The 27,791-nt window shown below is 39.3% G+C and overlaps 9 non-coding genes across 9 annotated transcripts; all 9 read left to right on the top strand.

Moving 5' to 3' along the window:
- The first annotated feature begins 2,126 nt into the window (after positions 1-2,126).
- On the top strand, positions 2,127-2,199 carry TRNAA-AGC (transfer RNA alanine (anticodon AGC)). The gene has a single exon. It is a non-coding gene; the product is annotated as a tRNA-Ala (tRNA).
- Positions 2,200-3,611: 1,412 nt separating this feature from the next.
- On the top strand, positions 3,612-3,684 carry TRNAK-CUU (transfer RNA lysine (anticodon CUU)). Its single transcript has one exon. It is a non-coding gene; the product is annotated as a tRNA-Lys (tRNA).
- A 149-nt stretch (positions 3,685-3,833) lies between these two features.
- TRNAK-CUU (transfer RNA lysine (anticodon CUU)) lies at positions 3,834-3,906 on the top strand. The gene has a single exon. It is a non-coding gene; the product is annotated as a tRNA-Lys (tRNA).
- Positions 3,907-5,621: 1,715 nt separating this feature from the next.
- TRNAK-CUU (transfer RNA lysine (anticodon CUU)) lies at positions 5,622-5,694 on the top strand. Its single transcript has one exon. It is a non-coding gene; the product is annotated as a tRNA-Lys (tRNA).
- Positions 5,695-6,765: 1,071 nt separating this feature from the next.
- On the top strand, positions 6,766-6,838 carry TRNAA-AGC (transfer RNA alanine (anticodon AGC)). Its single transcript has one exon. It is a non-coding gene; the product is annotated as a tRNA-Ala (tRNA).
- Positions 6,839-11,718: 4,880 nt separating this feature from the next.
- Positions 11,719-11,791, top strand: TRNAA-AGC (transfer RNA alanine (anticodon AGC)). Its single transcript has one exon. It is a non-coding gene; the product is annotated as a tRNA-Ala (tRNA).
- Positions 11,792-15,219: 3,428 nt separating this feature from the next.
- TRNAK-CUU (transfer RNA lysine (anticodon CUU)) lies at positions 15,220-15,292 on the top strand. The gene has a single exon. It is a non-coding gene; the product is annotated as a tRNA-Lys (tRNA).
- A 1,391-nt stretch (positions 15,293-16,683) lies between these two features.
- On the top strand, positions 16,684-16,756 carry TRNAA-AGC (transfer RNA alanine (anticodon AGC)). The gene has a single exon. It is a non-coding gene; the product is annotated as a tRNA-Ala (tRNA).
- An 8,735-nt stretch (positions 16,757-25,491) lies between these two features.
- TRNAK-CUU (transfer RNA lysine (anticodon CUU)) lies at positions 25,492-25,564 on the top strand. Its single transcript has one exon. It is a non-coding gene; the product is annotated as a tRNA-Lys (tRNA).
- Positions 25,565-27,791: the final 2,227 nt, after the last annotated feature.

Below are 27,791 nucleotides of genomic sequence, written 5' to 3'. Positions count from 1 at the left end.
GTAATTTTTGCTGGATTATTGCATTGACTCTCATAATCTGGTGAATATTCTTGCATTAGACATGCAATAACTATCAGAAATGGTATCTCCCTTGGTTTCTCATTGGTGGGAAATTTAACTTCAAGATTAGCTAGGGTATGAGTCTAGATGAACACACCGCAATATCACTCATATTCGAGTAGTAAACAGGCCAACCTGAACTGTAAAACATCCCATAAGTGGAGGTAAGGCATAAGTTAGGAGTGAACTTAACACTGTTATGGGCAATTGGACTTCAAATAAAGTGTGGAAGGCAGTAAGGTTACTTTTTTCATGTTATGCAGATTAAATACACAGGGGAATTAGCTCAAATGGTAGAGTGCTCGCTTAGCATGCGAGAGGTAGCGGGATCGATGCCCGCATTCTCCATTATAAAATTTGCATACATTTTATTTTTAACTTGTCATTGCCAAGGTCATTGCAGAGTAAGAACAGAAAAATCACAGATGGCTTTCAAATATGGTCTCATTATAACAACTAAAGTGGTTTAATCAAAAGGGTTCAGGTATTCTTTAGCATGGGAGAGGAATTTGAATTCTTATGCAATCTCAAAATGAAGTTCTCACAACTTCCATTTTCATTTTCTCTTATTTTTTTTGACACTCTGTCCTCTGAAGGATGTATAAATCTGGCTTTCCTTGCAAAACAAGAGTAGAGGAATATCCAGGATTTGATTTTCTTCACAAAAAGGGATTGGTCTGCATACTGTCTTTAGGAGGGAGCCCGGCTAGCTCAGTCGGTAGAGCATGAGACTCTTAATCTCAGGGTCGTGGGTTCGAGCCCCAAGTTGGGCGAAAAAGAGTAATTTTTGCCTGAATATTGCATTGACTCTCATAATATGGAGATTAATCTTGCATTAGACCTGCAATAACTCCCAAAAATTGTCCAGGAATGGATTTCCTTCATAAAAAATAATTAGTCTGCATACCATCTTGAAGTGGGAGCCCGGCTAGCTCAGTCGGTAGAGCATCAGACTCTTAATCTCAGGGTCGTGGGTTCGAGCCCCACATTGGGCGAAAATGAGTAATTTTTGCTGGACTCTCATAATCTTGTGATTATTCTTGCATTAGACATGCAATAACTATCAAAAATGGTATCTCCCTTGGTTTCTCATTGGTGGGAAATTTAACTTCAAGATTAGGTAGGGTATGAGTCTAGATGAACACACCACAATATCACTCATATTCGAGTAGTAAACAGGCCAACCTGAACTGTAAAACATCCCATAAGTGGAGGTAAGGCATAAGTTAGGAGTGAACTGAACACTGTTATGGGCAATTGGACTTCAAATAAAGTGTGGAAGGCAGTTAGGTTACTTTTTTCATGTTATGCAGATTAAACACACAGAGGAATTAGCTCAAATGGTAGAGCGCTCGCTTAGCATGCGAGAGGTAGCGGGATCGATGCCCGCATTCTCCATTATAAAATTTGCATACATTTTATTTTTAACTTGTCATTGCCAAGGTCATTGCAGAGTAAGAACAGAAAAATCACAGATGGCTTTCAAATATGGTCTCATTATAACAACTAAAGTGGTTTAATCAAAAGGGTTCAGGTATTCTTTAGCATGTGAGAGGAATTTGAATTCTTATGCAATCTCAAAATGAAGTTCTCACAACTTCCGTTTTCATTTTCTCTTATTTTTTTTTACACTCTGTCCTCTGAAGGATGTATAAATCTGGCTTTCCTTGCAAAACATGAGACTCTTAATCTCAGGGTCGTGGGTTCGAGCCCCACGTTGGGCGAAAATGAGTAATTTTTGCTGGATTATTGCATTGACTCTCATAATCTGGTGAATATTCTTGCATTAGACATGCAATAACTATCAGAAATGGTATCTCCCTTGGTTTCTCATTGGTGGGAAATTTAACTTCAAGATTAGCTAGGGTATGAGTCTAGATGAACACACCGCAATATCACTCATATTCGAGTAGTAAACAGGCCAACCTGAACTGTAAACCATCCCATAAGTGGAGGTGAGGCATAAGTTAGGAGTGAACTTAACACTGTTATGGGCAATTGGACTTCAAATAAAGTGTGGAAGGCAGTAAGGTTACTTTTTTCATGTTATGCAGATTAAACACACAGGGGAATTAGCTCAAATGGTAGAGCGCTCGCTTAGCATGCGAGAGGTAGCGGGATCGATGCCCGCATTCTCCATTATAAAATTTGCATACATTTTATTTTTAACTTGTCATTGCCAAGGTCATTGCAGAGTAAGAACAGAAAAATCACAGATGGCTTTCAAATATGGTCTCATTATAACAACTAAAGTGGTTTAATCAAAAGGGTTCAGGTATTCTTTAGCATGTGAGAGGAATTTGAATTCTTATGCAATCTCAAAATGAAGTTCTCACAACTTCCATTTTCATTTTGTCTTATTTTTTTTGACACTCTGTCCTCTTAAGGATGTATAAATCTGTCTTTCATGCAAAACAAGAGTAGAGGAATATCCAGGATTTGGTTTTCCTCACAAAAAGGGATTGGTCTGCATACTGTCTTAAGGAGGGAGCCCGGCTAGCTCAGTCGGTAGAGCATGAGACTCTTAATCTCAGGGTCGTGGGTTTGAGCCCCACGTTGGGCGAAAACGAGTAATTTTTGCCTGAATATTGCATTGTCTCTCATAATATGGAGATTAATCTTGCATTAGACCTGCAATAACTCCCAAAAATTGTCCAGGAATGGATTTCCTTCATAAAAAATGATTAGTCTGCATACCATCTTGAAGTGGGAGCCTGGCTAGCTCAGTCGGTAGAGCATGAGACTCTTAATCTCAGGGTCGTGGGTTCGAGCCCCACGTTGGGCGAAAATGAGTAATTTTTCCTGGATTATTGCATTGACTCTCATAATCTGGTGAATATTCTTGCCTTAGACATGCAATAACTATCAAAAATGGTATCTCCCTTGGTTTCTCATTGGTGGGAAATTTAACTTCAAGATTAGCTAGGGTATGAGTCTAGATGAACACACCGCAATATCACTCATATTCGAGTAGTAAACAGGCCAACCTGAACTGTAAAACATCCTATAAGTGGAGGTAAGGCATAAGTTAGGAGTGAACTTAACACTGTTATGGGCAATTGGACTTCAAATAAAGTGTGGAAGGCAGTAAGGTTACTTTTTTCATGTTATACAGATTAAACACACAGGGCAATTAGCGCAAATGGTAGAGCGCTCGCTTAGCATGCGAGAGGTAGCGGGATCGATGCCCGCATTCTCCATTATAAAATTTGCATACATTTTATTTTTAACTTGTCATTGCCAAGGTCATTGCAGAGTAAGAACAGAAAAATCACAGATGGCTTTCAAATATGGTCTCATTATAACAACTAAAGTGGTTTAATCAAAAGGGTTCAGGTATTCTTTAGCATGTGAGAGGAATTTGAATTCTTACGCAATCTCAAAATGAAGTTCTCACGACTTCCATTTTCATTTTCTCTTATTTTTTTGACACTCTGTCCTCTGAAGGATGTATAAATCTGGCTTTCCTTGCAAAACAAGAGTAGAGGAATATCCAGGATTTGATTTTCTTCACAAAAAGGGATTGGTCTGCATACTGTCTTAAGGCGGGAGCCCGGCTAGCTCAGTCGGTAGAGCATGAGACTCTTAATCTCAGGGTCGTGGGTTCGAGCCCCACGTTGGGCAAAAACGAGTAATTTTTGCCTGAATATTGCATTGACTCTCATAATATTGAGATTAATCTTGCATTAGACCTGCAATAACTCCCAAAAATTGTCCAGGAATGGATTTCCTTCATAAAAAATTATTAGTCTGCATACCATCTTGAAGTGGGAGCCCGGCTAGCTCAGTCGGTAGAGCATGAGACTCTTAATCTCAGGGTCGTGGGTTCGAGCCCCACGTTGGGCAAAAATGAGTAATTTTTGCTGGACTCTCATAATCTTGTGATTATTCTTGCATTAGACATGCAATAACTATCAAAAATGGTATCTCCCTTGGTTTCTCATTGGTGGGAAATGTAACTTCAAGATTAGGTAGGGTATGAGTCTAGATGAACACACCACAATATCACTCATATTCGAGTAGTAAACAGGCCAACCTGAACTGTAAAACATCCCATAAGTGGAGGTAAGGCATAAGTTAGGATTTAACTGAACACTGTTATGGGCAATTGGACTTCAAATAAAGTGTGGAATGCAGTGAGGTTACTTTTTTCATGTTATGCAGATTAAACACACAGGGGAATTAGCTCAAATGGTAGAGCGCTCGCTTAGCTTGTGAGAGGTAGCGGGATCGATGCCCGCATTCTCCATTATAAAATTTGCATACATTTTATTTTTAACTTGTCATTGCCAAGGTCATTGCAGAGTAAGAACAGAAAAATCACAGATGGCTTTCAAATATGGTCTCATTATAACAACTAAAGTGGTTTAATCAAAAGGGTTCAGGTATTCTTTAGCATGTGAGAGGTATTTGAATTCTTATGCAATCTCAAAATGAAGTTCTCACAACTTCCGTTTTCATTTTCTCTTATTTTTTTTGACACTGTCCTCTGAAGGATGTATAAATCTGGCTTTCCTTGCAAAACATGAGACTCTTAATCTCAGGGTTGTGGGTTCGAGCCCCACGTTGGGCGAAAATGAGTAATTTTTGCTGGATTATTGCATTGGCTCTCATAATCTGGTGAATATTCTTGCATTAGACATGCAATAACTATCAGAAATGGTATCTCCCTTGGTTTCTCATTGGTGGGAAATTTAACTTCAAGATTAGCTAGGGTATGAGTCTAGATGAACACACCGCAATATCACTCATATTCGAGTAGTAAACAGGCCAACCTGAACTGTAAAACATCCTATAAGTGGAGGTAAGGCATAAGTTAGGAGTGAACTTAACACTGTTATGGGCAATTGGACTTCAAATAAAGTGTGGAAGGCAGTAAGGTTACTTTTTTCATGATATGCAGATTAAACACACAGGGGAATTAGCTCAAATGGTAGAGCGCTCGCTTAGCATGCGAGAGGTAGTGGGATCGATGCCCGCATTCTCCATTATAAAATTTTCATACATTATATTTTTAACTTGTCATTGCCAAGGTCATTGCAGAGTAAGAACAGAAAAATCACAGATGGCTTTCAAATATGGTCTCATTATAACAACTAAAGTGGTTTAATCAAAAGGGTTCAGGTATTCTTTAGCATGTGAGAGGAATTTGAATTCTTATGCAATCTCAAAATGAAGTTCTCACAACTTCCATTTTCATTTTCTCTTATTTTTTTGACACTCTGTCCTCTGAAGGATGTATAAATCTGTCTTTCCTTGCAAAACAAGAGTAGAGGAATATCCAGGATTTGATTTTCTTCACAAAAAGGGATTGGTCTGCATACTGTCTTAAGGAGGGAGCCTGGCTAGCTCAGTCGGTAGAGCATGAGACTCTTAATCTCAGGGTCGTGGGTTCGAGCCCCAAGTTGGGCGAAAAAGAGTAATTTTTGCCTGAATATTGCATTGACTCTCATAATATGGAGATTAATCTTGCATTAGACCTGCAATAACTCCCCAAAATTGTCCAGGAATGGATTTCCTTCATAGAAAATAATTAGTCTGCATACCATCTTGAAGTGGGAGCCCGGCTAGCTCAGTCGGTAGAGCATGAGACTCTTAATCTCAGGGTCGTGGGTTCGAGCCCCACGTTGGGCGAAAATGAGTAATTTTTGCTGGACTCTCATAATCTTGTGATTATTCTTGCATTAGACATGCAATAACTATCAAAAATGGTATCTCCCTTGGTTTCTCATTGGTGGGAAATTTAACTTCAAGATTAGGTAGGGTATGAGTCTAGATGAACACACCACAATATCACTCATATTCGAGTAGTAAACAGGCCAACCTGAACTGTAAAACATCCCATAAGTGGAGGTAAGCCATAAGTTAGGAGTGAACTGAACACTGTTATGGGCAATTGGACTTCAAATAAAGTGTGGAAGGCAGTGAGGTTACTTTTTTCATGTTATGCAGATTAAACACACAGGGGAATTAGCTCAAATGGTAGAGCGTTCGCTTAGCATGCGAGAGGTAGCGGGATCGATGCCCGCATTCTCCATTATAAAATTTGCATACATTTTATTTTTAACTTGTCATTGCCAAGGTCATTGCAGAGTAAGAACAGAAAAATCACAGATGGCTTTCAAATATGGTCTCATTATAACAACTAAAGTGGTTTAATCAAAAGGGTTCAGGTATTCTTTAGCATGTGAGAGGAATTTGAATTCTTATGCAATCTCAAAATGAAGTTCTCACAACTTCCGTTTTCATTTTCTCTTATTTTTTTTGACACTCTGTCCTCTGAAGGATGTATAAATCTGGCTTTCCTTGCAAAACATGAGACTCTTAATCTCAGGGTCGTGGGTTCGAGCCCCACGTTGGGCGAAAATGAGTAATTTTTGCTGGATTATTGCATTGACTCTCATAATCTGGTGAATATTCTTGCATTAGACATGCAATAACTATCAGAAATGGTATCTCCCTTGGTTTCTCATTGGTGGGAAATTTAACTTCAAGATTAGCTAGGGTATGAGTCTAGATGAACACACCGCAATATCACTCATATTCCAGTAGTAAACAGGCCAACCTGAACTGTAAAACATCCCATAAGTGGAGGTAAGGCATAAATTAGGAGTGAATTTAACACTGTTATGGGCAATTGGACTTCAAATAAAGTGTGGAAGGCAGTAAGGTTACTTTTTTCATGTTATGCAGATTAAACACACAGGGGAATTAGCTCAAATGGTAGAGCGCTCGCTTAGCATGCGAGAGGTAGCGGGATCGATGCCCGCATTCTCCATTATAAAATTTGCATACATTTTATTTTTAACTTGTCATTGCCAAGGTCATTGCAGAGTAAGAACAGAAAAATCACAGATGGCTTTCAAATATGGTCTCATTATAACAACTAAAGTGGTTTAATCAAAAGGGTTCAGGTATTCTTTAGCATGTGAGAGGAATTTGAATTCTTATGCAATCTCAAAATGAAGTTCTCACAACTTCCCTTTTCATTTTCTCTTATTTTTTTTGACACTCTGTCCTCTTAAGGATGTATAAATCTGGCTTTCCTTGCAAAACAAGAGTAGAGGAATATCCAGGATTTGGTTTTCCTCACAAAAAGGGATTGGTCTGCATACTGTCTTAAGGAGGGAGCCCGGCTAGCTCAGTCGGTAGAGCATGAGATTCTTAATCTCAGGGTCGTGGGTTCGAGCCCCATGTTGGGCGAAAACGAGTAATTTTTGCCTGAATATTGCATTGACTCTCATAATATGGAGATTAATCTTGCATTAGACCTGCAATAACTCCCAAAAATTGTCCAGGAATGGATTTCCTTCATAAAAAATGATTAGTCTGCATACCATCTTGAAGTGGGAGCCCGGCTAGCTCAGTCGGTAGAGCATGAGACACTTAATCTCAGGGTCGTGGGTTCGAGCCCCACGTTGGGCGAAAATGAGTAATTTTTGCTGGACTCTCATAATCTTGTGAATATTCTTGCATTAGACATGCAATAACTATCAAAAATGGTATCTCCCTTGGTTTCTCATTGGTGGGAAATTTAACTTCAAGATTAGGTAGGGTATGAGTCTAGATGAACTCACCACAATATCACTTATATTCGAGAAGTAAACAGGCCAACCTGAACTGTAAAACATCCCATAAGTGGAGGTAAGGCATAAGTTAGGAGTGAATTTAACACTGTTATGGGCAATTGGACTTCAAATAAAGTGTGGAAGGCAGTAAGGTTACTTTTTTCATGTTATGCAGGTTAAACACACAGGGGAATTAGCTCAAATGGTAGAGCGCTCGCTTAGCATGCAAGAGGTAGCAGGATCGATGCCCGCATTCTCCATTATAAAATTTGCATACATTTTATTTTTAACTTGTCATTGCCAAGGTCATTGCAGAGTAAGAACAGAAAAATCACAGATGGCTTTCAAATATGGTCTCATTATAACAACTAAAGTGGTTTAATCAAAAGGGTTCAGGTATTCTTTAGCATGTGAGAGGAATTTGAATTCTTATGCAATCTCAAAATGAAGTTCTCACAACTTCCGTTTTTATTTTCTCTTATTTTTTTTGACACTCTGTCCTCTGAAGGATGTATAAATCTGGCTTTCCTTGCAAACCATGAGACTCTTAATCTCAGGGCCGTGGGTTCGAGCCCCACGTTGGGCGAAAATGTGAAATTTTTGCTGGATTATTGCATTGACTCTCATAATCTGGTGAATATTCTTGCATTAGACATGCAATAACTATCAGAAATGGTATCTCCCTTGGTTTCTCATTGGTGGGAAATTTAACTTCAAGATTAGCTAGGGTATGAGTCTAGATGAACACACCGCAATATCACTCATATTCGAGTAGTAAACAGGCCAACCTGAACTGTAAAACATCCCATAAGTGGAGGTAAGGCATAAATTAGGAGTGAACTTAACACTGTTATGGGCAATTGGACTTCAAATAAAGTGTGGAAGGCAGTAAGGTTACTTTTTTCATGTTATGCAGATTAAACACACAGGGGAATTAGCTCAAATGGTAGAGCACTCGCTTAGCATGCGAGAGGTAGCGGGATCGATGCCCGCATTCTCCATTATAAAATTTGCATACATTTTATTTTTAACTTGTCATTGCCAAGGTCATTGCAGAGTAAGAACAGAAAAATCACAGATGGCTTTCAAATATGGTCTCATTATAACAACTAAAGTGGTTTAATCAAAAGGGTTCAGGTATTCTTTAGCATGTGAGAGGAATTTGAATTCTTATGCAATCGCAAAATGAAGTTCTCACAACTTCCATTTTCATTTTCTCTTATTTTTTTTGGACACTCTGTCCTCTTAAGGATGTATAAATCTGGCTTTCCTTGCAAAACAAGAGTAGAGGAATAGCCAGGATTTGGTTTTCCTCACAAAAAGGGATTGGTCTGCATACTGTCTTAAGGAGGGAGCCCGGCTAGCTCAGTCGGTAGAGCATGAGACTCTTAATCTCAGGGTCCTGGGTTCGAGACCCACGTTGGGCGAAAACGAGTAATTTTTGCCTGAATATTGCATTGACTCTCATAATATGGAGATTAATCTTGCATTAGACCTGCAATAACTCCCAAAAATTGTCCAGGAATGGATTTCCTTCATAAAAAATGATTAGTCTGCATACCATCTTAAAGTGGGAGCCCGGCTAGCTCAGTCGGTAGAGCATGAGACTCTAAATCTCAGGGTCGTGGGTTCGAGCCCCACGTTGGGCGAAAATGAGTAATTTTTGCTGGATTATTGCATTGACTCTCATAATCTAGTGAATATTCTTGCATTAGACATGCAATAACTATCAAAAATGGTATCTCCCTTGGTTTCTCATTGGTGGGAAATTTAACTTCAAGATTAGCTAGGGTATGAGTCTAGATGAACACACCGCAATATCACTCATATTCAAGTAGTAAACAGGCCAACCTGAACTGTAAAACATCCCATAAGTGGAGGTAAGGCATAAATTAGGAGTGAACTGAACACTGTTATGGGCAATTGGACTTCAAATAAAGTGTGGAAGGCAGTGAGGTTACTTTTTTCATGTTATGCAGATTAAACACACAGGGGAATTAGCTCAAATGGTAGAGCGCTCGCTTAACATGCGAGAGGTAGCGGGATCGATGCCCGCATTATCCATTATAAAATTTGCATACATTTTATTTTTAACTTGTCATTGCCAAGGTCAATGCAGAGTAAGAACAGAAAAATCACAGATGGCTTTCAAATATGGTCTCATTATAACAACTAAAGTGGTTTAATCAAAAGGGTTCAGGTATTCTTTAGCATGTGAGAGGAATTTGAATTCTTATGCAATCTCAAAATGAAGTTCTCACAACTTCCATTTTCATTTTCTCTTATTTTTTTTGACACTCAGTCTTCTGAAGGATGTATAAATCTGGCTTTCCTTGCAAAACAAGAGTAGAGGAATATCCAGGATTTGATTTTCTTCACAAAAAGGGATTGGTCTGCATACTGTCTTAAGGAGGAAACCTGGCTAGCTCAGTTGGTAGAGCATGAGACTCTTAATCTCAGGGTCGTGGGTTTGAGCCCCACGTTGGGCGAAAAATAGTAATTTTTGCCTGAATATTGCATTGACTCTCATAATATGGAGATTAATCTTGCATTAGACATGCAATAACTCCCAAAAATTGTCCAGGAATGGATTTCCTTCATAAAAAATGATTAGTCTGCATACCATCTTGAAGTGGGAGCCTGGCTAGCTCAGTCGGTAGAGCATGAGACTCTTAATCTCAGGGTCGTGGGTTTGAGCCCCACGTTGGGTGAAAATGAGTAATTTTTGCTGGACTCTCTTAATCTGGTGATTATTCTTGCATTAGACATGCAATAACTATCAAAAATGGTATCTCCCTTGGTTTCTCATTGGTGGGAAATTTAACTTCAAGATTAGGTAGGGTATGAGTCTAGATGAACACACCACAATATCACTCATATTCGAGTAGTAAACAGGCCAACCTGAACTGTAAAACATCCCATAAGTGGAGGTAAGGCATAAGTTAGGAGTGAACTGAACACTGTTATGGGCAATTGGACTTCAAATAAAGTGTGGAAGGCAGTGAGGTTACTTTTTCATGTTATGCAGATTAAAAACACAGGGGAATTAGCTCAAATGGTAGAGCGCTCGCTTAGCATGCGAGAAGTAGCGGGATCGATGCCCGCATTCTCCGTTATAAAATTTGCATACATTTTATTTTTAACTTGTCATTGCCAAGGTCATTGCAGAGTAAGAACAGAAAAATCACAGATGGCTTTCAAATATAGTCTCATTATAACAACTAAAGTGGTTTAATCAAAAGGGTTCAGGTATTCTTTAGCATGTGAGAGGAATTTGAATTCTTATGCAATCTCAAAATGAAGTTCTCACAACTTCCGTTTTCATTTTCTCTTATTTTTTTTGACACTCTGTCCTCTGAAGGATGTATAAATCTGGCTTTCCTTGCAAAACAAGAGTAGAGGAATATCCAGGATTTGATTTTCTTCACAAAAAGGGATTGGTCTGCATACTGTCTCAAGGAGGGAACCCGGCTAGCTCAGTCGGTAGAGCATGAGACTCTTAATCTCAGGGTCGTGGGTTCAAGCCCCACGTTGGGCGAAAATTAGTAATTTTTGCCTGAATATTGCATTGACTCTCATAATATGGAGATTAATCTTGCATTAGACCTGCAATAACTCCCAAAAATTGTCCAGGAATGGATTTCCTTCATAAAAAATGATTAGTCTGCATACCATCTTGAAGTGGGAACCCGGCTAGCTCAGTCAGTAGAGCATGAGACTCTTAATCTCAGGGTCGTGGGTTCGAGCCCCACGTTGGGCAAAAATGAGTAATTTTTGCTGGACTCTCATAATCTTGTGATTATTCTTGCATTAGACATGCAATAACTATCAAAAATGGTATCTCCCTTGGTTTCTCATTGGTGGGAAATTTAACTTCAAGATTAGGTAGGGTATGAGTCTAGATGAACACACCACAATATCACTCATATTCGAGTAGTAAACAGGCCAACCTGAACTGTAAAACATCCCATAAGTGGAGGTAAGGCATAAGTTAGGAGTGAACTGAACACTGTTATGGGCAATTGGACTTCAAATAAAGTGTGGAAGGCAGTGAGGTTACTTTTTTCATGTTATGCAGATTAAACACACAGGGGAATTAGCTCAAATGGTAGAGCGCTCGCTTAGCATGCGAGAGGTAGCGGGATCGATGCCCGCATTCTCCATTATAAAATTTGCATACATTTTATTTTTAACTTGTCATTGCCAAGGTCATTGCAGAGTAAGAACAGAAAAATCACAGATGGCTTACAAATATGGTCTCATTATAACAACTAAAGTGGTTTAATCAAAAGGGTTCAGGTATTCCTAAGCATGTGAGAGGAATTTGAATTCTTATGCAATCTCAAAATGAAGTTCTCACAACTTCCGTTTTCATTTTCTCTTATTTTTTTTGACACTCTGTCCTCTGAAGGATGTATAAATCTGGCTTTCCTTGCAAAACATGAGACTCTTAATCTCAGGGTCGTGGGTTCGAGCCCCACGTTGGGCGAAAATGAGTAATTTTTGCTGGATTATTGCATTGACTCTCATAATCTGGTGAATATTCTTGCATTAGACATGCAATAACTATCAGAAATGGTATCTCCCTTGGTTTCTCATTGGTGGGAAATTTAACTTCAAGATTAGCTAGGGCATGAGTCTAGATGAACACACCGCAATATCACTCATATTAGAGTAGTAAACAGGCCAACCTGAACTGTAAAACATCCCATAAGTGGAGGTAAGGCATAAATTAGGAGTGAACTTAACACTGTTATGGGCAATTGGACTTCAAATAAAGTGTGGAAGGCAGTGAGGTTACTTTTTTCATGTTATGCAGATTAAACACACAGGGGAATTAGCTCAAATGGTAGAGCGATCGCGTAGCATGCGACAGGTAGCGGGATCGATGCCCGCATTCTCCATTATAAAATTTGCATACATTTTATTTTTAACTTGTCATTGCCAAGGTCATTGCAGAGTAAGAACAGAAAAATCACAGATGGCTTTCAAATATGGTCTCATTATAACAGCTAAAGTGGTTTAATCAAAAGGGTTCAGGTATTCTTTAGCATGTGAGAGGAATTTGAATTCTTATGCAATCTCAAAATGAAGTTCTCACAACTTCCATTTTCATTTTCTCTTATTTTTTTTGACACTCTGTCCTCTTAAGGATGTATAAATCTGGCTTTCCTTGCAAAACAAGAGTAGAGGAATATCCAGGATTTGGTTTTCTTCACAAAAAGGGATTGGTCTGCATACTGTCTTAAGGAGGGAGCCCGGCTAGCTCAGTCAGTAGAGCATGAGACTCTTAATCTCAGGGTCGTGGGTTCGAGCCCCACGTTGGGCGAAAACAGGTAATTTTTGCCTGAATATTGCATTGACTCTCATAATATGGAGATTAATCTTGCATTAGACCTGCAATAACTCCCAAAAATTGTCCAGGAATGGATTTCCTTCATAAAAAATTATTAGTCTGCATACCATCTTGAAGTGGGAGCCCGGCTAGCTCAGTCGGTAGAGCATGAGACTCTTAATCTCAGGGTCGTGGGTTTGAGCCCCACGTTGGTCGAAAATGAATAATTTTTGCTGGATTATTGCATTGACTCTCATAATCTGGTGAATATTCTTGCATTAGACATGCAATAACTATCAAAAATGGTATCTCCATTGGTTTCTCATTGGTGGGAAATTTAAACTTCAAGATTAGCTAGGGTATGAGTCTAGATGAACACACCGCAATATCACTCATATTCGAGTAGTAAACAGGCCAACCTGAACTGTAAAACATCCCATAAGTGGAGGTAAGGCATAAATTAGGAGTGAACCTAACACTGCTATGGGCAATTGGACTTCAAATAAAGTGTGGAAGGCAGTAAGGTTACTTTTTTCATGTTATGCAGTTTAAACACACAGGGGAATTAGCTCAAATGGTAGAGCGCTCGCTTAGCATGCGAGAGGTAGCGGGATCGATGCCTGCATTCTCCATTATAAAATTTGCATACATTTTATTTTTAACTTGTCATTGCCAAGGTCATGGCAGAGTAAGAACAGAAAAATCACAGATGGCTTTCAAATATGGTCTCATTATAACAACTAAAGTGGTTTAATCAAAAGGGTTCAGGTATTCTTTAGCATGTGAGAGGAATTTGAATTCTTATGCAATCTCAAAATGAAGTTCTCACAACTTCCATTTTCATTTTCTCTTATTTTTTTTGACACTCTGTCCTCTGAAGGATGTATAAATCTGGCTTTCCTTGCAAAACAAGAGTAGAGGAATATCCAGGATTTGATTTTCTTCACAAAAAGGGATTGGTCTGCATACTGTCTTAAGGAGGGTACCCGGCTAGCTCAGTCGGTAGAGCATGAGACTCTTAATCTCAGGGTCGTGGGTTTGAGCCCCGCGTTGGGCGAAAACGAGTAATATTTGCCTGAATATTGCATTGACTCTCATAATATTGAGATTAATCTTGCATTAGACATGCAATAACTCCCAAAAATTGTCCAGGAATGGATTTCCTTCATAAAAAATGATTAGTCTGCATACCATCTTGAAGTGGGAGCCCGGCTAGCTCAGTCGGTAGTGCTTGAGACTCTTAATCTCAGGGTCGTGGGTTCGAGCCCCACGATGGGCGAAAGTGAGTAATTTTTGCTGGACTCTCATAATCTGGTGATTATTCTTGCATTAGACATGCAATAACTATCAAAAATGGTATCTCCCTTGGTTTCTCATTGGTGGGAAATTTAACTTCAAGATTAGGTAGGGTATGAGTCTAGATGAACACACCACAATATCACTCATATTCGAGTAGTAAACAGGCCAACCTGAACTGTAAAACATCCCATAAGTGGAGGTAAGGCATAAGTTAGGAGTGAACTGAACACTGTTATGCGCAATTGGACTTCAAATAAAGTGTGGAAGGCAGTGAGGTTACTTTTTTCATGTTATGCAGATTAAACACACAGGGGAATTAGCTCAAATGGTAGAGCGCTCGCTTAGCATGCGAGAGGTAGCAGCATCGATTCCCGCATTCTCCATTATAAAATTTGCATACATTTTATTTTTAACTTGTCATTGCCAAGGTCATTGCAGAGTAAGAACAGAAAAATCACAGATGGCTTTCAAATATGGTCTCATTATAACAACTAAAGTGGTTTAATCAAAAGGGTTCAGGTATTCTTTAGCATGTGAGAGGAATTTGAATTCTTATGCAATCTCAAAATGAAGTTCTCACAACTTCCGTTTTCATTTTCTCTTATTTTTTTTGACACTCTGTCCTCTGAAGGATGCATAAATCTGGCTTTCCTTGCAAAACAAGAGTAGAGGAATATCCAGGATTTGATTTTCTTCCCAAAAAGGGATTGGTCTGCATACTGTCTTAAGGAGAGAGCTCGGCTAGCTCAGTCGGTAGAGCATGAGACTCTTAATCTCAGGGTTGTGGGTTCGAGCCCCACGTTGGGCGAAAACGAGTAATTTTTGCCTGAATATTGCATTGACTCTCATAATATGGAGAATAATCTTGCATTAGACCTGCAATAACTCCCAAAAATTGTCCAGGAATGGATTTCCTTCATAAAAAATGATTAGTCTGCATACCATCTTGAAGTGGGAGCCCGGCTAGCTCAGTCGGTAGAGCATGAGACTCTTAATCTCAGGGTCGTGGGTTCGATCCCCACGTTGGGCGAAAATGAGTAATTTTTGCTGGATTATTGCATTGACTCTCATAATCTGGTGAATATTCTTGCATTAGACATGCAATAACTATCAGAAATGGTATCTCCCTTGGTTTCTCATTGGTGGGAAATTTAACTTCAAGATTAGCTAGGGTATGAGTCTAGATGAACACACCGCAATATCACTCATATTCGAGTAGTAAACAGGCCAACCTGAACTGTAAAACATCCCATAAGTGGAGGTAAGGCATAAATTAGGAGTGAACTTAACACTGTTATGGGCAATTGGACTTCAAATAAAGTGTGGAAGGCAGTAAGGTTACTTTTTTCATGTTATGCAGATTAAACACACAGGGGAATTAGCTCAAATGGTAGAGCGCTCGCTTAGCATGCGAGAGGTAGCGGCATCGATGCCCGCATTCTCCATTATGAAATTTGCATACATTTTATTTTTAACTTGTCATTGAAAAGGTCATTGCAGAGTAAGAACAGAAAAATCACAGATGGCTTTCAAATATGGTCTCATTATAACAACTAAAGTGGTTTAACCAAAAGGGTTCAGGTATTCTTTAGCATGTGAGAGGAATTTGAATTCTTATGCAATCTCAAAATGAAGTTCTTACAACTTCCATTTTCATTTTCTCTTATTTTTTTTGACACTCTGTCCTCTGAAGGATGTATAAATCTGGCTTTCCTTGCAAAACAAGAGTAGAGGAATATCCAGGATTTGATTTTCTTCACAAAAAGGGATTGGTCTGCATACTGTCTTAAGGAGGGAACCCGGCAAGCTCAGTTGGTAGAGCATGAGACTCTTAATCTCAGGGTTGTGGGTTCGAGCCCCACGTTGGGCGAAAACGAGTAATTTTTGCCTGAATATTGCATTGACTCTCATAATATGGAGATTAATCTTGCATTAGACATGCAATAACTCCCAAAAATTGTCCAGGAATGGATTTCCTTCATAAAAAATGATTAGTCTGCATACCATCTTGAAGTGGGAGCCCGGCTAGCTCAGTCAGTAGAGCATGAGACTCTTAATCTCAGGGTCGTGGGTTCGATCCCCACGTTGGGTGAAAATGAGTAATTTTTGCTGGACTCTCATAATCTGGTGATTATTCTTGCATTAGACATGCAATAACTATCAAAAATGGTATCTCCCTTGGTTTCTCATTGGTGGGAAATTTAACTTCAAGATTAGGTAGGGTATGAGTCTTGATGAACACACCACAATATCACTCATATTCGAGTAGTAAACAGGCCAACCTGAACTGTAAAACATCCCATAAGTGGAGGTAAGGCATAAGTTAGGAGTGAACTGAACACAGTTATGGGCAATTGGACTTCAAATAAAGTGTGGAAGGCAGTGAGGTTACTTTTTCATGTTATGCAGATTAAACACACAGGGGAATTAGCTCAAATGGTAGAGCGCTCGCTTAGCATGCGAGAGGTAGCGGGATCGATGCCCGCATTCTCCATTATGAAATTTGCATACATTTTATTTTTAACTTGTCATTGAAAAGGTCATTGCAGAGTAAGAACAGAAAAATCACAGATGGCTTTCAAATATGGTCTCATTATAACAACTAAAGTGGTTTAATCAAAAGGGTTCAGGTATTCTTTAGCATGTGAGAGGAATTTGAATTCTTATGCAATCTCAAAATGAAGTTCTTACAACTTCCATTTTCATTTTCTCTTATTTTTTTGACACTCTGTCCTCTGAAGGATGTATAAATCTGGCTTTCCTTGCAAAACAAGAGTAGAGGAATATCCAGGATTTGATTTTCTTCACAAGAAGGGATTGGTCTGCATACTGTGTTAAGGAGGGAACCCGGCTAGCTCAGTCGGTAGAGCATGAGACTCTTAATCTCAGGGTTGTGGGTTCGAGCCCCACGTTGGGCGAAAACGAGTAATTTTTGCCTGAATATTGCATTGACTCTCATAATATGGAGATTAATCTTGCATTAGACATGCAATAACTCCCAAAAATTGTCCAGGAATGGATTTCCTTCATAAAAAATGATTAGTCTGCATACCATCTTGAAGTGGGAGCCCGGCTAGCTCAGTCAGTAGAGCATGAGACTCTTAATCTCAGGGTCGTGGGTTCGAGCCCCACGTTGGGTGAAAATGAGTAATTTTTGCTGGACTCTCATAATCTGGTGATTATTCTTGCATTAGACATGCAATAACTATCAAAAATGGTATCTCCCTTGGTTTCTCATTGGTGGGAAATTTAACTTCAAGATTAGGTAGGGTATGAGTCTAGATGAACACACCACAATATCACTCATATTCGAGTAGTAAACAGGCCAACCTGAACTGTAAAACATCCCATAAGTGGAGGTAAGGCATAAGTTAGGAGTGAACTGAACACAGTTATGGGCAATTGGACTTCAAATAAAGTGTGGATGGCAGTGAGGTTTCTTTTTTCATGTTATGCAGATTAAACACACAGCGGAATTAGCTCAAATGGTAGAGCGCTCGCTTAGCATGAGAGAGGTAGCGGGATCGATACCCGCATTCTCCATTATAAAATTTGCGTACATTTTATTTTTAACTTGTCATTGCCAAGGTCATTGCAGAGTAAGAACAGAAAAATCACAGATGGCTTTCAAATATGGTCTCATTATAACAACTAAAGTGGTTTAATCAAAAGGGTTCAGGTATTCTTTAGCACGTGAGAGGAATTTGAATTCTTATGCAATCTCAAAATGAAGTTCTTACAACTTCCATTTTCATTTTCTCTTATTTTTTTGACACTCTGTCCTCTGAAGGATGTATAAATCTGGCTTTCCTTGCAAAACAAGAGTAGAGGAATATCCAGGATTTGATTTTCTTCACAAGAAGGGATTGGTCTGCATACTGTCTTAAGGAGGGAACCCGGCAAGCTCAGTTGGTAGAGCATGAGACTCTTAATCTCAGGGTTGTATGTTCGAGCCCCACGTTGGGCGAAAACGAGTAATTTTTGCCTGAATATTGCATTGACTCTCATAATATGGAGATTAATCTTGCATTAGACATGCAATAACTCCCAAAAATTGTCCAGGAATGGATTTCCTTCATAAAAAATGATTAGTCTGCATACCATCTTGAAGTGGGAGCCCGGCTAGCTCAGTCAGTAGAGCATGAGACTCTTAATCTCAGGGTCGTGGGTTCGATCCCCACGTTGGGTGAAAATGAGTAATTTTTGCTGGACTCTCATAATCTGGTGATTATTCTTGCATTAGACATGCAATAACTATCAAAAATGGTATCTCCCTTGGTTTCTCATTGGTGGGAAATTTAACTTCAAGATTAGGTAGGGTATGAGTCTTGATGAACACACCACAATATCACTCATATTCGAGTAGTAAACAGGCCAACCTGAACTGTAAAACATCCCATAAGTGGAGGTAAGGCATAAGTTAGGAGTGAACTGAACACAGTTATGGGCAATTGGACTTCAAATAAAGTGTGGAAGGCAGTGAGGTTACTTTTTCATGTTATGCAGATTAAACACACAGGGGAATTAGCTCAAATGGTACAGCGCTCGCTTAGCATGCGAGAGGTAGCGGGATCGATGCCCGCATTCTCCATTATGAAATTTGCATACATTTTATTTTTAACTTGTCATTGAAAAGGTCATTGCAGAGTAAGAACAGAAAAATCACAGATGGCTTTCAAATATGGTCTCATTATAACAACTAAAGTGGTTTAATCAAAAGGGTTCAGGTATTCTTTAGCATGTGAGAGGAATTTGAATTCTTATGCAATCTCAAAATGAAGTTCTTACAACTTCCATTTTCATTTTCTCTTATTTTTTTGACACTCTGTCCTCTGAAGGATGTATAAATCTGGCTTTCCTTGCAAAACAAGAGTAGAGGAATATCCAGGATTTGATTTTCTTCACAAGAAGGGATTGGTCTGCATACTGTGTTAAGGAGGGAACCCGGCTAGCTCAGTCGGTAGAGCATGAGACTCTTAATCTCAGGGTTGTGGGTTCGAGCCCCACGTTGGGCGAAAACGAGTAATTTTTGCCTGAATATTGCATTGACTCTCATAATATGGAGATTAATCTTGCATTAGACATGCAATAACTCCCAAAAATTGTCCAGGAATGGATTTCCTTCATAAAAAATGATTAGTCTGCATACCATCTTGAAGTGGGAGCCCGGCTAGCTCAGTCAGTAGAGCATGAGACTCTTAATCTCAGGGTCGTGGGTTCGAGCCCCACGTTGGGTGAAAATGAGTAATTTTTGCTGGACTCTCATAATCTGGTGATTATTCTTGCATTAGACATGCAATAACTATCAAAAATGGTATCTCCCTTGGTTTCTCATTGGTGGGAAATTTAACTTCAAGATTAGGTAGGGTATGAGTCTAGATGAACACACCACAATATCACTCATATTCGAGTAGTAAACAGGCCAACCTGAACTGTAAAACATCCCATAAGTGGAGGTAAGGCATAAGTTAGGAGTGAACTGAACACAGTTATGGGCAATTGGACTTCAAATAAAGTGTGGATGGCAGTGAGGTTTCTTTTTTCATGTTATGCAGATTAAACACACAGCGGAATTAGCTCAAATGGTAGAGCGCTCGCTTAGCATGAGAGAGGTAGCGGGATCGATACCCGCATTCTCCATTATAAAATTTGCGTACATTTTATTTTTAACTTGTCATTGCCAAGGTCATTGCAGAATAAGAACAGAAAAATCACAGATGGCTTTCAAATATGGTCTCATTATAACAACTAAAGTGGTTTAATCAAAAGGGTTCAGGTATTCTTTAGCACGTGAGAGGAATTTGAATTCTTATGCAATCTCAAAATGAAGTTCTTACAACTTCCATTTTCATTTTCTCTTATTTTTTTGACACTCTGTCCTCTGAAGGATGTATAAATCTGGCTTTCCTTGCAAAACAAGAGTAGAGGAATATCCAGGATTTGATTTTCTTCACAAGAAGGGATTGGTCTGCATACTGTCTTAAGGAGGGAACCCGGCTAGCTCAGTCGGTAGAGCATGAGACTCTTAATCTTAGGGTCATGGGTTCGACCCCCACATGGGGTGAAAAAGAGTAATTTTTGCCTGAATATTGCATTGACTCTCATAAAATGGAGATTAATCTTGCATTAGACATGCAATAACTCCCACAAATTGTCCAGGAATGGATTTTCTTCATAGAAAATGATTAGTCTGCATACCATCTTGAAGTGGGAGCCCGGCTAGCTCAGTCGGTAGAGCATGAGACTCTTAATCTCAGGGTTGTGGGTTCGAGCCCCACGTTGGGTGAAAATGAGTAATTTTTGCAGGATTATTGCATTGACTCTCATAATCTGGTGATTAGACATGCAATAAGTATCAAAAATAGTATCTCCCTTGGTTTCTCATTGGTGGGAAATTTAACTTCAAGATTAGGTAGGGTATGAGTCTAGATGAACATACCACAATATCACTCATATTCGAGTAGTAAACAGGCCAACCTGAACTGTAAAACATCCCATAAGTGAACGTAAGGCATAAGTTAGGAGTGAACTGAACACTGTTATGGGCAATTGGACTTCAAATAAAGTGTGGAAGGCAGTGAGGTTACTTTTTTCATGTTATGCAGATTAAACACACAGGCGAATTAGCTCAAATGGTAGAGCGCTCGCTTAGCATGCGAGAGGTAGCGGGATCGATGCACGCATTCTCCATTATAAAATTTGCATACATTTTATTTTAAACTTGTCATTTCCAAGGTCATTGCAGAGTAAGAACAGAAAAATCACAGATGGCTTTCAAATATGGTCTCATTATAACAACTAAAGTGGTTTAATCAAAAGGGTTCAGGTATTCTTTAGCATGTGAGAGGAATTTGAATTCTTATGCAATCTCAAAATAAAGTTCTCACAACTTCCGTTTTCATTTTCTCTTATTTTTTTTGACACTCTGTCCTCTGAAGGATGTATAAATCTGGCTTTCCTTGCAAAACAAGAGTAGAGGAATATCCAGGATTTGATTTTCTTCACAAAAAGGGATTGGTCTGCATACTGTCATAAGGAGGGAACCCGGCTAGCTCAGTCGGTAGAGCATGAGACTCTTAATCTCAGGGTTGTGGGTTCGAGCCCCACGTTGGGCGAAAACGAGTAATTTTTGCCTGAATATTGCATTGACTCTCATAATATGGAGATTAATCTTGCATTAGACATGCAATAACTCCCAAAAATTGTCCAGGAATGGATTTCCTTCATAAAAAATGATTAGTCTGCATACCATCTTGAAGTGGGAGCCCGGCTAGCTCAGTCAGTAGAGCATGAGACTCTTAATCTCAGGGTCGTGGGTTCGAGCCCCACGTTGGGTGAAAATGAGTAATTTTTGCTGGACTCTCATAATCTGGTGATTATTCTTGCATTAGACATGCAATAACTATCAAAAATGGTATCTCCCTTGGTTTCTCATTGGTGGGAAATTTAACTTCAAGATTAGGTAGGGTATGAGTCTAGATGAACACACCACAATATCACTCATATTCGAGTAGTAAACAGGCCAACCTGAACTGTAAAACATCCCATAAGTGGAGGTAAGGCATAAGTTAGGAGTGAACTGAACACAGTTAAGGGCAATTGGACTTCAAATAAAGTGTGGAAGGCAGTGAGGTTTCTTTTTTCATGTTATGCAGATTAAACACACAGCGGAATTAGCTCAAATGGTAGAGCGCTCGCTTAGCATGAGAGAGGTAGCGGGATCGATACCCGCATTCTCCATTATAAAATTTGCGTACATTTTATTTTTAACTTGTCATTGCCAAGGTCATTGCAGAGTAAGAACAGAAAAATCACAGATGGCTTTCAAATATGGTCTCATTATAACAACTAAAGTGGTTTAATCAAAAGGGTTCAGGTATTCTTTAGCACGTGAGAGGAATTTGAATTCTTAGGCAATCTCAAAATGAAGTTCTCACAACTTCCATTTTCATTTTCTCTTATTTTATTTGACACCCTGTCCTCTGAAGGATGTTTAAATCTGGCTTTCCTTGCAAAACAAGAGTAGAGGAATATCCAGGATTTGATTTTCTTCACAAAAAGGGATTGGTCTGCATACTGTCTTAAGGAGGGAGCCCGGCTAGCTCAGTTGGTAGAGCATGAGACTCTTAATCTTAGGGTCATGGGTTCGACCCCCACATTGGGTGAAAAAGAGTAATTTTTGCCTGAATATTGCATTGACTCTCATAAAATGGAGATTAATCTTGCATTAGACATGCAATAACTCCCACAAATTGTCCAGGAATGGATTTTCTTCATAAAAAATGATTAGTCTGCATACCATCTTGAAGTGGGAGCCCAGCTAGCTCAGTCGGTAGAGCATGAGACTCTTAATCTCAGGGTTGTGGGTTCGAGCCCCACGTTGGGTGAAAATGAGTAATTTTTGCAGGATTATTGCATTGACTCTCATAATCTGGTGATTAGACATGCAATAAGTATCAAAAATGGTATCTCCCTTGGTTTCTCATTGGTGGGAAATTTAACTTCAAGATTAGGTAGGGTATGAGTCTAGATGAACACACCACAATATCACTCATATTCGAGTAGTAAACAGGCCAACCTGAACTGTAAAACATCCCATAAGTGAAGGTAAGGCATAAGTTAGGAGTGAACTGAACACTGTTATGGGCAATTGGACTTCAAATAAAGTGTGGAAGGCAGTGAGGTTACTTTTTTCATGTTATACAGATTAAACACACAGGAGAATTAGCTCAAATTGTAGAGCGCTCGCTTAGCATGCGAGAGGTAGCGGGATCGATGCACGCATTCTCCATTATAAAATTTGCATACATTTTATTTTAAACTTGTCATTTCCAAGGTCATTGCAGAGTAAGAACAGAAAAATCACAGATGGCTTTCAAATATGGTCTCATTATAACAACTAAAGTGGTTTAATCAAAAGGGTTCAGGTATTCTTTAGCATGTGAGAGGAATTTGAATTCTTATGCAATCTCAAAATAAAGTTCTCACAACTTCCGTTTTCATTTTCTCTTATTTTTTTTGACACTCTGTCCTCTGAAGGGTGTATAAATCTGGCTTTCCTTGCAAAACAAGAGTAGAGGAATATCCAGGATTTGATTTTCTTCACAAAAAGGGATTGGTCTGCATACTGTCTTAAGGAGGGAGCCCGGCTAGCTCAGTCGGTAGAGCATGAGACTCTTAATCTCAGGGTCGTGGGTTCAAGCCCCACGTTGGGAGAAAACGAGTAATTTTTGCCTGAATATTGCATTGACTCTCATAATATGGAGATTAATCTTGCATTAGACATGCAATAACTCCCAAAAATTGTCCAGGAATGGATTTCCTTCATAAAAAATGATTAGTCTGCATACCATCTTGAAGTGGGAGCCCGGCTAGCTCAGTTAGTAGAGCATGAGACTCTTAATCTCAGGGTCGTGGGTTCGAGCCCCACGTTGGGTGAAAATGAGTAATTTTTGCTGGACTCTCATAATCGGGTGATTATTCTTGCATTAGACATGCAATAACTATCAAAAATGGTATCTCCCTTGGTTTCTCATTGGTGGGAAATTTAACTTCAAGATTAGGTAGGGCATGAGTCTAGATGAACACACCACAATATCACTCATATTCGAGTAGTAAACAGGCCAACCTGAACTGTAAAACATCCCATAAGTGGAGGTAAGGCATAAGTTAGGAGTGAACTGAACACTGTTATGGGCAATTGGACTTCAAATAAAGTGTGGAAGGCAGTGAGGTTACTTTTTTCATGTTATGCAGATTAAACACACAGGCAAATTAGCTCAAATGGTAGAGCGCTCGCTTAGCATTTTCTCTTATTTTTTTTGACACTCTTTCCTTTGAAGGATGTATAAATCTGGCTTTCCTTGCAAAACAAGAGTAGAGGAATATCCAGGATTTGATTTTCTTCACAAAAAGGGATTGGTCTGCATACTGTCTTAAGGAGGGAACCCGGCTAGCTCAGTCGGTAGAGCATGAGACTCTTAATCTCAGGGTCGTGGGTTCGAGCCCCACGTTGGGCGAAAACGAGTAATTTTTGCCTGAATATTGCATTGACTCTCATAATATGGAGATTAATCTTGCATTAGACCTGCAATAACTCCCAAAATTGTCCAGGAATGGATTTCCTTCATAAAAAATGATTAGTCTGCCAATCATCTTGAAGTGGGAGCCCGGCTAGCTCAGTCGGTAGAGCATGAGACTCTTAATCTCAGGGTCGTGGGTTCGAGCCCCACGTTGGGTGAAAATGAGTAATTTTTGCTGGATTATTGCATTGACTCTCATAATCTGGTGAATATTCTTGCATTAGACATGCAATAACTATCAAAAATGGTATCTCCCTTGGTTTCTCATTGGTGGGAAATTTAACTTCAAGATTAGCTAGGGTATGAGTCTAGATGAACACACCGCAATATCACTCATATTCGAGTAGTAAACAGGCCAACCTGAACTGTAAAACATCCCATAAGTGGAGGTAAGGCATAAGTTAGGAGTGAACTGAACACAGTTATGGGCAATTGGACTTCAAATAAAGTGGAAGGCAGTGAGGTTACTTTTTTCATGTTATGCAGATTAAACACACAGCGGAATTAGCTCAAATGGTAGAGCGCTCGCTTAGCATGAGAGAGGTAGCGGGATCGCGATACCCGCATTCTCCATTATAAAATTTGCATACATTTTATTTTTAACTTGTCATTGCCACGGTCATTGCAGAGTAAGAACAGAAAAATCACAGATGGCTTTCAAATATGGTCTCATTATAACAACTAAAGTGGTTTAATCAAAAGGGTTCAGGTATTCTTTAGCACGTGAGAGGAATTTGAATTCTTATGCAATCTCAAAATGAAGTTCTCACAACTTCCATTTTCATTTTCTCTTATTTTATTTGACACTCTGTCCTCTGAAGGATGTTTAAATCTGGCTTTCCTTGCAAAACAAGAGTAGAGGAATATCCAGGATTTGATTTTCTTCACAAAAAGGGATTGGTCTGCATACTGTCTTAAGGAGGGAGCCCGGCTAGCTCAGTCGGTAGAGCATGAGACTCTTAATCTTAGGGTCATGGGTTCGACCCCCACATTGGGTGAAAAAGAGTAATTTTTGCCTGAATATTGCATTGACTCTCATAATATGGAGATTAATCTTGCATTAGACATGCAATAACTCCCAAAAATTGACCAGGAATGGATTTCCTTCATAAAAAATGATTAGTCTGCATACCATCTTGAAGTGGGAGCCCGGCTAGCTCAGTCGGTAGAGCATGAGACTCTTAATCTCAGGGTCGTGGGTTCGAGCCCCACGTTGGGCGAAAATGAGTAATTTTTGCTGGACTCTCTTAATCTGGTGATTATTCTTGCATTAGACATGCAATAACTATCAAAAATGGTATCTCCCTTGGTTTCTCATTGGTGGGAAATTTAACTTCAAGATTAGGTAGGGTATGAGTCTAGATGAACACACCACAATATCACACATATTCGAGTAGTAAACAGGCCAACCTGAACTGTAAAACATCCCATAAGTGGAGGTAAGGCATAAGTTAGGAGTGAACTGAACACTGTTATGGGCAATTGGACTTCAAATAAAGTGTGGAAGGCAGTGAGGTTACTTTTTCATGTTATGCAGATTAAACACACAGGGGAATTAGCTCAAATGGTAGAGCGCTCGCTTAGCATGCGAGAGGTAGCGGGATCGATGCCCGCATTCACCATTATAAAATGTGCATACATTTTATTTTTAACTTGTCATTGCCAAGGTCATTGCAGAGTAAGAACAGAAAAATCACAGATGGCTTTCAAATATAGTCTCATTATAACAACTAAAGTGGTTTAATCAAAAGGGTTCAGGTATTCTTTAGCATGTGAGAGGAATTTGAATTCTTATGCAATCTCAAAATGAAGTTCTCACAACTTCCGTTTTCATTTTCTCTTATTTTTTTTGACACTCTGTCCTCTGAAGGATGTATAAATCTGGCTTTCCTTGCAAAACAAGAGTAGAGGAATATCCAGGATTTGATTTTCTTCACAAAAAGGGATTGGTCTGCATACTGTCTTAAGGAAGGAAACCGGCTAGCTCAGTCGGTAGAGCATGAGACTCTTAATCGCAGGGTCGTGGTTTCGAGCCCCACGTTGGGCGAAAACGAGTAATTTTTGCCTGAATATTGCATTGACTCTCATAATATGGAGATTAATCTTGCATTAGACCTGCAATAACTCCCAAAACTTGTCCAGGAATGGATTTCCTTCATAAAAAATGATTAGTCTGCATACCATCTTGAAGTGGGAGCCCGGCTAGCTCAGTCGGTAGAGCATGAGACTCTTAATCTCAGGGTCGTGGGTTCGAGCCCCACGTTGGGTGAAAATTAGTAATTTTTGCTGGATTATTGCATTGACTCTCATAATCTGGTGAATATTCTTGCATTAGACATGCAATAACTATCAAAAATGGTATCTCCCTTGGTTTCTCATTGGTGGGAAATTTAACTTCAAGATTAGCTAGGGTATGAGTCTAGATGAACACACCGCAATATCACTCATATTCGAGTAGTAAACAGGCCAACCTGAACTGTAAAACATCCCATAAGTGGAGGTAAGGCATAAGTTAGGAGTTAACTGAACACTGTTATCGGCAATTGGACTTCAAATAAAGTGTGGAAGGCAGTGAGGTTACTTTTTTCATGTTATGCAGATTAAACACACAGGGGAATTAGCTCAAATGGTAGAGCGCTCGCTTAGCATGCTAAAGGTAGCGGGATCGATGCCTGCATTCTCCATTATAAAATTTGCATACGTTTTATTTTTAACTTGTCATTGCCAAGGTAAATGCAGAGTAAGAACAGAAAAATCACAGATGGCTTTCAAATATGGTCTCATTATAACAACTAAAGTGGTTTAATCAAAAGGGTTCAGGTATTCTTTAGCATGTGAGAGGAATTTGAATTCTTATGCAATCTCAAAATGAAGTTCTCACAACTTCCATTTTCATTTTCTCTTATTGTTTTTGACACTCTGTCCTCTGAAGGATGTATAAATCTGGCTTTCCTTGCAAAACAAGAGTAGAGGAATATCCAGGATTTGATTTTCTTCACAAAAAGTGATTGGTCTGCATACTGTCTTAAGGAGGGAACCCGGCTAGCTCAGTCGGTAGAGCATGAGACTCTTAATCTCAGGGTCGTGGGTTTGAGCCCCACGTTGGGCGAAAATGAGTATTTTTTGCCTGAATATTGCATTGACTCTCATAATATGGAGATTAATCTTGCATTAGACATGCAATAACTCCCAAAAATTGACCAGGAATGGATTTCCTTCATAAAAAATGATTAGTCTGCATACCATCTTGAAGTGGGAGCCCGGCTAGCTCAGTCGGTAAAGCATGAGACTCTTAATCTCAGGGTCGTGGGTTCGAGCCCCACGTTGGGCGAAAATGAGTCATTTTTGCTGGACTCTCATAATCTGGTGATTATTCTTGCATTAGACATGCAATAACTATCAAAAATGGTATCTCCCTTGGTTTCTCATTGGTGGGAAATTTAACTT

The sequence above is a fragment of the Lissotriton vulgaris genome, chromosome 1_1 (genome assembly GCF_964263255.1).
Source record: "Lissotriton vulgaris chromosome 1_1, aLisVul1.2, whole genome shotgun sequence".
Classification (NCBI taxonomy): Eukaryota; Metazoa; Chordata; class Amphibia; order Caudata; family Salamandridae; genus Lissotriton; species Lissotriton vulgaris.
Note: the sequence above shows the minus strand (reverse complement) of the source record. Positions and strands in the feature narration are given on the sequence as shown.